The sequence below is a fragment of the Leguminivora glycinivorella genome, chromosome 20 (genome assembly GCF_023078275.1).
Source record: "Leguminivora glycinivorella isolate SPB_JAAS2020 chromosome 20, LegGlyc_1.1, whole genome shotgun sequence".
Lineage (NCBI taxonomy): Eukaryota > Metazoa > Arthropoda > Insecta > Lepidoptera > Tortricidae > Leguminivora > Leguminivora glycinivorella.
This window is the reverse complement of record NC_062990.1, coordinates 9,340,680-9,352,201: the sequence shown is the minus strand read 5'-3', so window position 1 is coordinate 9,352,201 and position 11,522 is coordinate 9,340,680.

Here is an 11,522-nt window from a genome sequence, read left to right as displayed (position 1 = left end):
TTTTGTTCATAAATGCAGTCGAAAACTTCGTTCTCTGTTATATTTGAAGGCACGCCCAACAAGATGATTTTAGGTCTTCTTTTGGTAGTTTCTTCTAATTTCAGTCCTGATTTTTGAAGCTGCTGGGATGCTCTTAGTTTTTCTAGGTCGTCCTTGCGATCGGTATTTATAATAACGCCTCCGTTTTTCGTTTTTCTCATTCCACGAACATGTAGCTTGAGAGCTTCTGGTTTTATCAGGTCCTGTACAAGTTTTTTGGTATCTTCACTTGATTTGTCCTTCTCCTTAGGGTAAATTACTACAGAGTTGGTCTTGGTAGGTACTATAGATGAGTTGTTACCTGTTCTCACTTTGTCGGCGAAGGATACAGTCGGTTCTATTTTGGGGGCAACTTGTAAGCTATTTTGAAGCTCTTTGATTTGTTCTACGATGTTATTTTGTTCAGATACAGCTTTTAGATAGGCACTGTTGACTAACACTTGCTGCTTAACCGCCTGGTACTGCACGGCAAGCTGGGACACCCCACTTGATATATTCCTGCTCAGTTTGTTAATCCTTATTTTCTGGTCCGAGTTCAGTTTCCCTTCAGTCGAAATATTACATATTTCACTCAAACATTGTTCAATTGAGGATAACCAACTTTGAATTCCACTGGTGGACACCACATCAACCGGTGCGGGCTGCGATGACTGTGCTGGCGAAGGTTGTGCTGACTGTGCTGGAGAGGGCTGTGCTGAAGTGTGGTCCATATTCGCAGGTCCTTTTTCAGGAGGAGGAGTCCTTAGAGTGCGCGAACTTCTGTTAAATGCGTCTCCCATATTTCCGTAAACTCGTCCCCATTAGGTTCACTTTTAGATAGCTAAAACGTGCCACACTCACAATTATGTATTGAAAAGTGCTGATTTAGACTTGACACAGTTTACTCAATTTTTGTTATTAATTAAATAAGTTCAGAATATTAAATGACACGACCGCCCACGACAGCGATCGCGAGATGATCATGACCATTAAAAACAACACGAAGCTTGGTTGTCAAGCTTTCCAAATTAATAACAGCATGGTGGCTTAAGAAGTAAACAGGGCCATTTTTAATATCATATTCACCAATATCCACAATTTTGTCATGCCCCAGAGAAAGATATTCCTTTATGAACTCCTTATATTTATCATAGTAGGCTGGACACCTTTCAAACTTTTTCTCTAGTGCCAAAAATCTTTGCAATGCAACTGAGAAAGAATCCCCGAGCTGTAGGTTATCCATGTCATCAGTAATAGGCAAGTTGACTTGAAACTTAGAATCAACCAAAGTGGTTGTTTCTTGAAAATATTTTTCAGCCCTTTGAACTTCACTGTCACAGCTTTGTTTTTGTGGAATACTTTCAGTAAGCCAAAATTGTTCCATTACATTTTCCAATTTGGAATGGTCACAAATTGCAAAATTATTTATTAAGTATTGACTTTTCTCGGGAATACTTTCATCAGACATACCTCCACCTATTATATATCCAAACAATGTGTTTAACAATACAGTCCCAGACGGAAGTTCAATTTTTTCCATCTAACATTGTTTTAAACAAAACCTCAGCTCCCAGGAGCAGCAATATCTGACCCGGGATATGGAACTCATCATCAGCCATAACAACTGTTAGCTTTCGACATTGAGTTCATAATTTTCATTGATTTTATATGTATACTGGCCTTTATCAAATTATCGGTAGATATAAACGTGCCTGAATAAGATTGGCCTTTTAAAAAAATAAAACATTAGGCGGGAACCGCATAAATCTTGACAGATGTCACCGTGAAAAAAAGATATAATCGGCATTATGGAAAAACTAGAAAAAGCAACCGTATAACCAAGCTGTGATAATTTTAGGAATTTGTGTATTGTATTGTTAATATCGACTGTGATTGTAACCCAAACTGTTCAGTATGAGATTGGCATTGTAATAAAACAAAGATCAAGGAGAAGTTCTTTCATTTAAGACCGGGACATAGCCTTCAGTTCAGCAAGAGGGATCAAAGGCTTACTGTCGCCTAAACCACGTCCACAACTTTATGAACGGCAGGTAAACAAGTTAATCTGTATTTTTGAGTATTGGAGACCGAGTTATATGATAAAATGATATTAGTGGTCATATAACTGGTAATATCAACAAGTATGGGAAGTGATCGGGTCATACCGATTGTTTGGAATGGACTTGCTAAGTTATGGATTGAGATACAGACACTTATGAGTGGAAAATGTTGTTTTCGTGTTTATGCAGAATACTTATTCTAATTACTTGAGATAGCAAAGGATTGCATCAAATAGTATTACTCTCTGAATGACCTGTTTTAATTCAGGAATGAATGAGCATCAGTAATCAGTATATTTTATTGCTTTCATAGACTTCAGGTCAAAGAAACAAACATCCATACTTAATATTATAAATGGGAAAGTGTGTGTGTCTGTTTGTTTGTCTGTCTTTCATGGCAAAACGGAGCGACAAATTGATATGTTTTTTTTAAGTGAAGATGGTTGGAGGGATGGAGGGTGACATAGGCTACTTTTTGTCTCTTTCTAACGCGAGCGAAGCCACAGGAAATAGCTAGTGAAATATAAACTGAACAATGTTTTATAAACATGTGACATAGCTATGTCACCAGCGCGCCATGTCATCACAGCGGCGCGCCCCGCGCGGAATCGAGCCCACCGGCAGCGCACGGCGCAGTGGAGGGGATCGCCGGCCGACCATATTTAAGTGCGCGCAGCCAGTGCAGCTGCCCTTTTCCGTCCCCGTCGCTTCACGGCGACGCTCCCATCCACTTATCCTCCAACAACCAAGGCCGGGGTGTCCATTACGCGCCTAGGCCGGGTTGATATCCGATCACCAGTGAATTCCCAAACCAGGGCCGGGGTGACCATTACGCGCCTAGGCCGGGTTACCTATATCCTATCTCTCCCGTGATCAGGGCCGGGGTGGCCATTACGCGCCTAGGCCGGGTTACGATTCCTACCCCCTGAAACCCTCCTTCCTTATTTTATCTCCCCCGTGATCAGGGCCGGGGTGGCCATTACGCGCCTAGGCCGGGTTACGGTTCCTACCTCCTGACCCTCGATAGGTCCCTGTAGTTGTAGGCCCTTCCGGCGCGCCCTAGATTGATTCCGTTTAACCCCGGCCGGCCGGGGAAGGTTAGATATCGCATAGGATAAGCCGCGTTACCGCGATAGTATTAAGGTTATTTTGTGTGTGTGAATAAACGGCATAAAAGCCCGATTAGTTAAGTGAAACCGGTGTTTCTATCTATTCGCCTTGCACCCCCTTTCTCCCACATCTGAGACTAGCTCGGTAAAACCTCCCAGGCCCATCAGGCACGGAGGATATGTGAGTCCTGCGCAGGCAGAACATCACATTTGGCGCCCAACCGAAAAACTCACAATTTAGGAGTCTTAGGAGACTCGGGAGAAAGGATAACCAGTAACAATAGCTCATTTAGTTCCCGCGACGCATCCCGCCCGCCCGCATAAAAGTAAAATACCGTCGCGATCCGGTCACCAGTAATACCGTCAAATACAAAATCCATACCGCTACAAACTAAATCCCAACGCGTCGCTACAGGAGAACACCGCAAGAAACCGTTTACGAAATAAAGTACATTATAAATGTCGACATCCTGGATCTACAATTTAAAGAAACCAGAGCTAATACAAGAAGCCGAGAATAGGAATATCTCCACGACTGACCTTACAGTCGAGCAGATACGAAAACTGCTAGTAGAATCCATAAAGGCCTCAGACGAGTGCAAAACACCAGAAAAAGGAAAACCCTTAAAGATGGCAGAAGACGAAGGAAAAATGAATGCGAACAAGATGACCAAACTAATCCGGGACTGGAACCTGTCGTTCAAAGGATACGACGACGCCGAGGAATTCGTAGAAAGACTGGAGGAGTTTATGAGAGCGAGCAGTATAGACAAGGAGGAAATACTACCCGCGCTCCCGCGTATAATGCAAGGGAAAGCCTTAGCGTGGTATAGAAACCACACCGATTCATTCCAGAGCTGGGACCAGTTCCTAAAACTCTTCAAACTGTACTACTACCCTAGTAATTACGAGGAGAACCTAATAGTCAAGATAGCAGCAAGAAAACAAGAGTTCGGAGAAAGTTTCATCGATTACTTGACTGACCTGCAGACATTAATGCGAAGATACGGGAAACTCACCGAGAAAGAAAGACTACATAGGATACATGAAAACATGGGAAAAAGTTACAAGCTCTACATAAAGAAAAATGACTTCGAGAACCTCACCGATCTGGTAAAACTAGCAGCAGATTATGAGGATAACCACGAAGGGACGAAGATACACCCAAAATACGACCCAAAGACATGCTGCTGGTCGTGTGGAAAACCGGGCCACGACACTAGAGAGTGTCGGGCAAAGAAACGCATGTTTTGCAGTAGCTGCGGCACATTGGGGGTATTCAGCACGAATTGCTGTAAAAAGAAGAGCGAGTGGGGAAAACCACAGCCAATAGGAGCCGCCGTCGACGAGGACAACGGCGACAATAGGCAGTTCATCGACATGTCCATAAACGGAACAACGTACAGTTGCCTAATAGATACAGGATCAACACACACGTACATAAATGAAACGGTATATAAAGCGTGCAAAGAAAAGAAAAGCCAAGAGCAAGGAACAAAACGAAGGATCATCCTCGCAAACGGCACGAGAGCTCAAGTACGGACAAGCATACGAGTAGAAATAGAGATAAAAAAGATAAGGCTCCAACACTGGGTGCGTGTGATGCCCATGGCATCAGCCATAATCATAGGGATGGATTTGCTAACAAGATTAGGTGTGAAAATCACGTGGCCTAGTACACAGGATGAAAAAAACAGCCACCATGATGAAGCACAAGGATCAACACCATACCAGACAACGGCACATCCAGAAACAGAGAGTCCAAAACCGCTAAAAGCAGAATTAGAAGAAATACTAAAAACCGAATTCAGGAAATGTGACGCCAGCCCAACGGGAAATACATGCGTCCAACATAAGATAAGGATGAAGCATAACGAGACCGTCAAGCAGAAATATTACCCCAGGAACCCCAAGCAACAACAGTACCAATTCGACATAAGATATAGAAACGGAAAGCAGAAACAGGTAGCGGACGAATCATCATGGAGCCCAGTATACGCCAGCCAGCCAGCGCTGCTGCACAGCGCAACAGCCAGTCAAGGCTGGTACGGAAGAAAATTACTACAAACACAAAATTATCCAGATACAACACAAGAATACCGCGTCGAAGGGGGAAAACTATACAGAAAAATAATCAACCGAAAAAGCAACACACATACGGATCCAGACACGGAATGGAAATTATGTGTACCGGAGGCCAGGAGGTCACAGATAATGGGGCAATACCATGACACGCCGAGTGCCGGACACCTAGGCATAGCTAAAACCACTAGAAAAGTTATGCAACGATATTACTGGCCCGGAATGCAACGTGAAATATACAAATACGTAAAAAAATGCAACGCCTGCCAGAAACGTAAAGCAATGCAACAAAACACTCGAAACCATGATAGCAATAGGTATATGACAAAACCACAACGGGATAAATACCTATCGGAATTTAACTTCGCCCTAAACACGCCAATTCATGAGTCGACCAAATACACTCCAGCATTGGCCAAGATACCTACGAAAATTAAAGCTAAACGCAAATATACATCCCATTTCATAGGTACCAACAACCAACCGGCGGCAATAATATCATAACCAGCGACAAGATAAAACGGACCGTAACGAGTTACAAATAAGACGCAACTTACGAAAAGGTTCAAAATACCTAAAACAGAAACCGAAGCGTCTCCAGGACAGTGCAACACATGGAGAATTTACACCACCGATGCAACCAGCAAATAACACAAAACCTCGAAATCATATTTTTGCAGTTAGGTTAAGGAAAATATTTGGATATTTACCTCAATAAAAGTTATCACAGTAAACAAATAACTAAAGTTTAGAAACGAATCGATATCGCATCACGAGTGGTTCAACCGAAATGTACCTATCCTTATTTAAAAAGTAAATAGTTTTGTTTTAACTACCGTCACCGACTTAATGTCAATTCTTAATTATAAGTATACCCACAACGAAATACCAAGTAAACGTATACATGCGTCGCTTACTAGTAAAGCAAATATTAGAAGTCATACCTAATTTTCAGAAACATAACTTACCTACATAGTTACCTATCTACATATAAACTATCACTATCAACATATAAAGGGGACCAATAGGGCCCCCAAATTTCAAATGCCAAGATCTAGATTAACGGTGATTTTTCCCCAGGTAAAAATCTCCAGATGAAGAGGGGGTATGTGACATAGCTATGTCACCAGCGCGCCATGTCATCACAGCGGCGCGCCCCGCGCGGAATCGAGCCCACCGGCAGCGCACGGCGCAGTGGAGGGGATCGCCGGCCGACCATATTTAAGTGCGCGCAGCCAGTGCAGCTGCCCTTTTCCGTCCCCGTCGCTTCACGGCGACGCTCCCATCCACTTATCCTCCAACAACCAAGGCCGGGGTGTCCATTACGCGCCTAGGCCGGGTTGATATCCGATCACCAGTGAATTCCCAAACCAGGGCCGGGGTGACCATTACGCGCCTAGGCCGGGTTACCTATATCCTATCTCTCCCGTGATCAGGGCCGGGGTGGCCATTACGCGCCTAGGCCGGGTTACGATTCCTACCCAATGAAACCCTCCTTCCTTATTTTATCTCCCCCGTGATCAGGGCCGGGGTGGCCATTACGCGCCTAGGCCGGGTTACGGTTCCTACCTCCTGACCCTCGATAGGTCCCTGTAGTTGTAGGCCCTTCCGGCGCGCCCTAGATTGATTCCGTTTAACCCCGGCCGGCCGGGGAAGGTTAGATATCGCATAGGATAAGCCGCGTTACCGCGATAGTATTAAGGTTATTTTGTGTGTGTGAATAAACGGCATAAAAGCCCGATTAGTTAAGTGAAACCGGTGTTTCTATCTATTCGCCTTGCACCCCCTTTCTCCCACATCTGAGACTAGCTCGGTAAAACCTCCCAGGCCCATCAGGCACGGAGGATATGTGAGTCCTGCGCAGGCAGAACATCACAAACACATGGGATAATTTCTTTTTTGGAATAAATACTAATGATGTCTAACTTATTCAGTAATGATAATTATTTCAGAACTAGTTTCACTGCCATATTTCAGTTTAGTGTAAATATTTCATTTTGTGCTTTGAAGTCAAGTGACATCATAATCATTTTATTGGCTTTCAATTCTTTTACCGTTTACTTTTGTTTAGTGTGCTCAAATGCCAGTTGCTTGAAAGTCACATGCCTTTTTGGAGCTCATCTATTCAGGATGAAGTTGATGGAGATGAACTTTAATTAACATTAAGTTCAACATTGTTGTTTTTGTGTATCAGACTAGGAATGTATTAATCTTTTGACATTGACAGTTTATTTAGTCATTGGTGTTGGATTTCTGTCTAAGCTACTACATTTAAAGTATGACTACAAGGTATAGCAAGAAATCAATGATGGTAAATTATGAGGATGTTAAGCTAAGGATCAGGGTGTTGTATATAAATAAAGAAAAACAAACCATAATAGTGACAGCTCTGGACTAAGGAGGTGGCCGGTGACATGTGTTGTTTGTCTCAACACTAGTGATCCATGTTTTTTTGTTACATGTACAAAAACATATTGAAAAAGTTTTCCTGTATATTACACATCTAATATACTTGAAATTCTACATAAAATTGTTTTACATAGGTAATGTGGTTAAAGGAGGAAGTGAATATTTAGGTACTATAAATAAGAAGGAGGAAGAGGTAATAAAAGGGGAATTTAAAATAAAGCTTATCTAACATACAATAATCTTAATGTATAATTATAATTTGCAGATTGGATGGTGGTACTGATTGAGGAGGAGGATCAGTACAGCTAGCAATTAATGCTGATGAACTTAGCTGCTGCACTAGGATAAAACAGCAGAGAGGTCCAGGCCATGAATCAAGGATGAAGAACCCGGCACAAATTAATGCTGATGATGGTCTTAGCTGAGGCTTTAGGCTAAGACATCAGGGAGGTCAAGGATACGGTCATGATTTAAGGAGTGCATTGGGTTCAAGGATGGAGAACCCGGCACAAATTAATGCTGATTGTCTTAGCTGTGGTGTTAGGCTATGGCATCAGGGAGGTCAAGGATACGGTCATGATTTAAGGAGTGTGTTGGGTTCAGGGATGGAGAACCCGGCACAGATTAATGCTGTAGGTCTTAGCTGTGGTGTTAGGCTGAGACATCAGGCAGGTTGAGGACACGGCCATGATTTAAGGACTGCTTTGGGTTCAAGGATGGAGAACACAAATGGTTTCAAGATTTTAGGACGAGTGGTTTCTTGGTTTTGTTTGGAGCAACTCTTATAAGGAAGGTTGGAGAAGTGAGCACTGGAGGTTGAGGGACTATTTTTCAACATCATCTGGGTCTGGTGGCAGTTCATCACCTCAACTTAGGAAATGATGTCGCGGATCAAGTATAGTGTTATATTAAATCAATTCCTTAGTATTCTTGACAAGGTCAAGAGTTCAGACAAACATAAGTTATCCTATAGGGTAGCTAAGACTTGTTATCAAGGATTATCCACCTTTTTATTTACATGGGATTTCCTTTCCTTGTCGAGAAGACTATGATAAACTTCTTTCATATATGTAATTTTAGTAAGGAAAGTAAAACATCATGTGAAAAGATACGATATCTTGAAATTTATTGCCATAGAAATAAAAACACTGATTAAAGGAATGAAACTCAAACAACTACTAGTGATAGGACGTATTTGTGAAATTTGTAAGGTGTCGGTGCTCGCGGTGATTTCAGTCAAAGGAAATAGTAAGTCCAATGTACTTAGGATATGTTTAGGAAAGTGAACGATAGAGGGCGTGAAGGGCAATTGAACGCAAAACTGACGCGTACAAATATATACCGTGGTGCAAGTTGTTACTAGACGTCACTATTACCATTTACCGCTGCAAACTGGTTGGCTGGGTGTAAGTATTTCGCTAGATGTCGCTGTACCATCTGCAAACTAGCGAAAGGCGTTCTACGTATGGTTAGTTGTATTTAATTGGCTGTGATTTCTTGGAGAGATGGGTGTTGATAAATAATAATAAATAAATAAATAAATATTATAGGACATTCTTACACAGATCACACAGAGGTTGAAAAATTGCATTTGATCTTTTAATGTGCTAATGTTCTGGATGGTGTTCGCGCTTGGAGGCTTTTACACATGATGATTGTAATTTGGTTGTATTAGGCTCGGATTCTGAGTGAAAAATAAACCTAATTAAAAGTCCCGTCATAAATATGTGACATTCCATGTCAAAAGGGTGCACGTGCTTTGTGTGTTATAAGGAACCTTAATAATAGATGGCGATGCATTCGAATATGATAAGTTGATAACTCTATCATACTATTCAATTTTCATATTTAGATTGTCGCGTTGACAATGTTGTGTTACATTTCAAACAATTCATTAATAATATCATGGCATGATCAATTAGTCATTTGTAGGGTTCCGTATTTCAATTTATTGTGTGATGCATTTTCATTGGATAAAGCAGTTATTTGTTCGGGGATCCAATTGTAAATTTTTGGGCCAACGGTATAATATGTCCTTTTGGTAGATTTGGTCAGTCTGAAGTTGGATGTTTTTGCCACGCCCCTATTCCTGTTCCTTAAGCGTCTCAAGTTGACGACTCTGTGTGGAAATATGTCAATGTGGGTTCTTACGAGCTTTAAAATGTTAAAAATATATTGCGATGGTAATGTCATGGTTCATAATGATATATAAATAGTTGTCGAGCTGGCAAACCGGAGGGCGAGTTGGCTATTATTCTTATAGCTCGCTTCTGCAACACGAGGACACCATGCCGGTCAGCGACGACGCCTCTGAAATTCTAGACTAGTTTGGCACAGAATGGAAAAGGACAAAATAACTACTTCGTACTGCTGCTGCAGAATTATGCTGGACTCCTAGACACCCCTAGAGTATGTAGAGGACCATAGAGGACTACATCTACCTGAGGACACTTTAATTTCATTTAAACAAGACTTAGAAAAAGAAATTGAAAGAAGAGTAAATCGAACATGGAACAAGTATTGGTCATTAAAGGAAATTTCAAAGGTAAAAATGTCTACAAAACAAAAATGAAGACTAAAGCAATGGAAATTTGCCTATTTATTACCCTGCCTTATATATGCATGCCAAACCTGGCCCACTAGGAGAGAAACATTTAGGAGAATAAAAGCATGTCAGGGAGGAGTTCAAGGAGGCTACCTAGGACTGAGACTGGAAGATGGAATAAAAAAATAAACGTTCGAAAGAGGACCGGGGCAAATGAGCAGTTAAGCAGGTATTACGCTTTAAATGGAGATAGGCCGGACACGCAAGGAACCGAGGACGGACACTGGCCAAATGTGGTAAGCGAGTGGCTAACCCAGGGAAAGAGAAGAAGTGGAAAACCACTCATAAGATGGAGCGACGGCATAAAAAAAAATAGTAGGCTACAGCTGGCCAGAAGTAGCAAAAGGAAGAGAATGCTGGAAAGCATTGGAGGAGGCTTTACCGTTCAGGGTGGTCCTTATGAAGATGATGAAGAAGATAAAAAAAAACATAACTGTAAATATTTATCAAGAAAATAAAAGCTTATATTATATTATTATATGTTTGTGCTTGAGGAAGAACAAGGTCAGTATTTTGGGTGCGAAACAGATTCCTGCTAACTTAGTGCGTGCATACTAATTCAGTTTGGGTGTCCCATTTTAGCAATTGGTCGAGGGTAACGCTCAAAATTTGGCAGAGGTGACGTGCGGAAGGATTGTGTTGTTCATGGTAACTACTGGCGGTCTCCTTCCTAGGTTAAAGTGGAGAACCTGAGTTATTGATACATTTAAGGACGAGCCCATTAACGAAACCAATGTACTAGGAGTTTATGTACGTCACGGGTGATTGACGTCTTGAAGCTATCGTTGTTCGGAGCAGTTAGTATGTCGTCAGCAAAAACATACATTTGTATTAGAAAGCATAGATTGGGCCATGGACGAGCCCTAGGGGATCCCAATATCTACAGAACCACAGTCAGATTTTACCGAACCACTATTTATTACAACGGATTGCTGTATTTCCTGTAAGAAATCGGCCATGAACTTTAAAACAGAGGCACCTGGACCGTGGTGCTCAAACTTTTTGATTAGGACGTTGTGATCGCAAAGGTCAAAAGCATTCGTCATGTCGCAAACGACAATGCTTACATGTAAATGGTTCTCTTTAATAATTGAGACACATGAGCGATTTCGTCGATAGGCAAATTGTTTTGTGTGTATTAATTGAAACTTTTCTAAAAAGTTATGCGGCCGATTACTCACTCCCGCTTTTAAAACTTTGGCCATAGTGGGAATTATACTTATTGGCCTAGGTATAGTT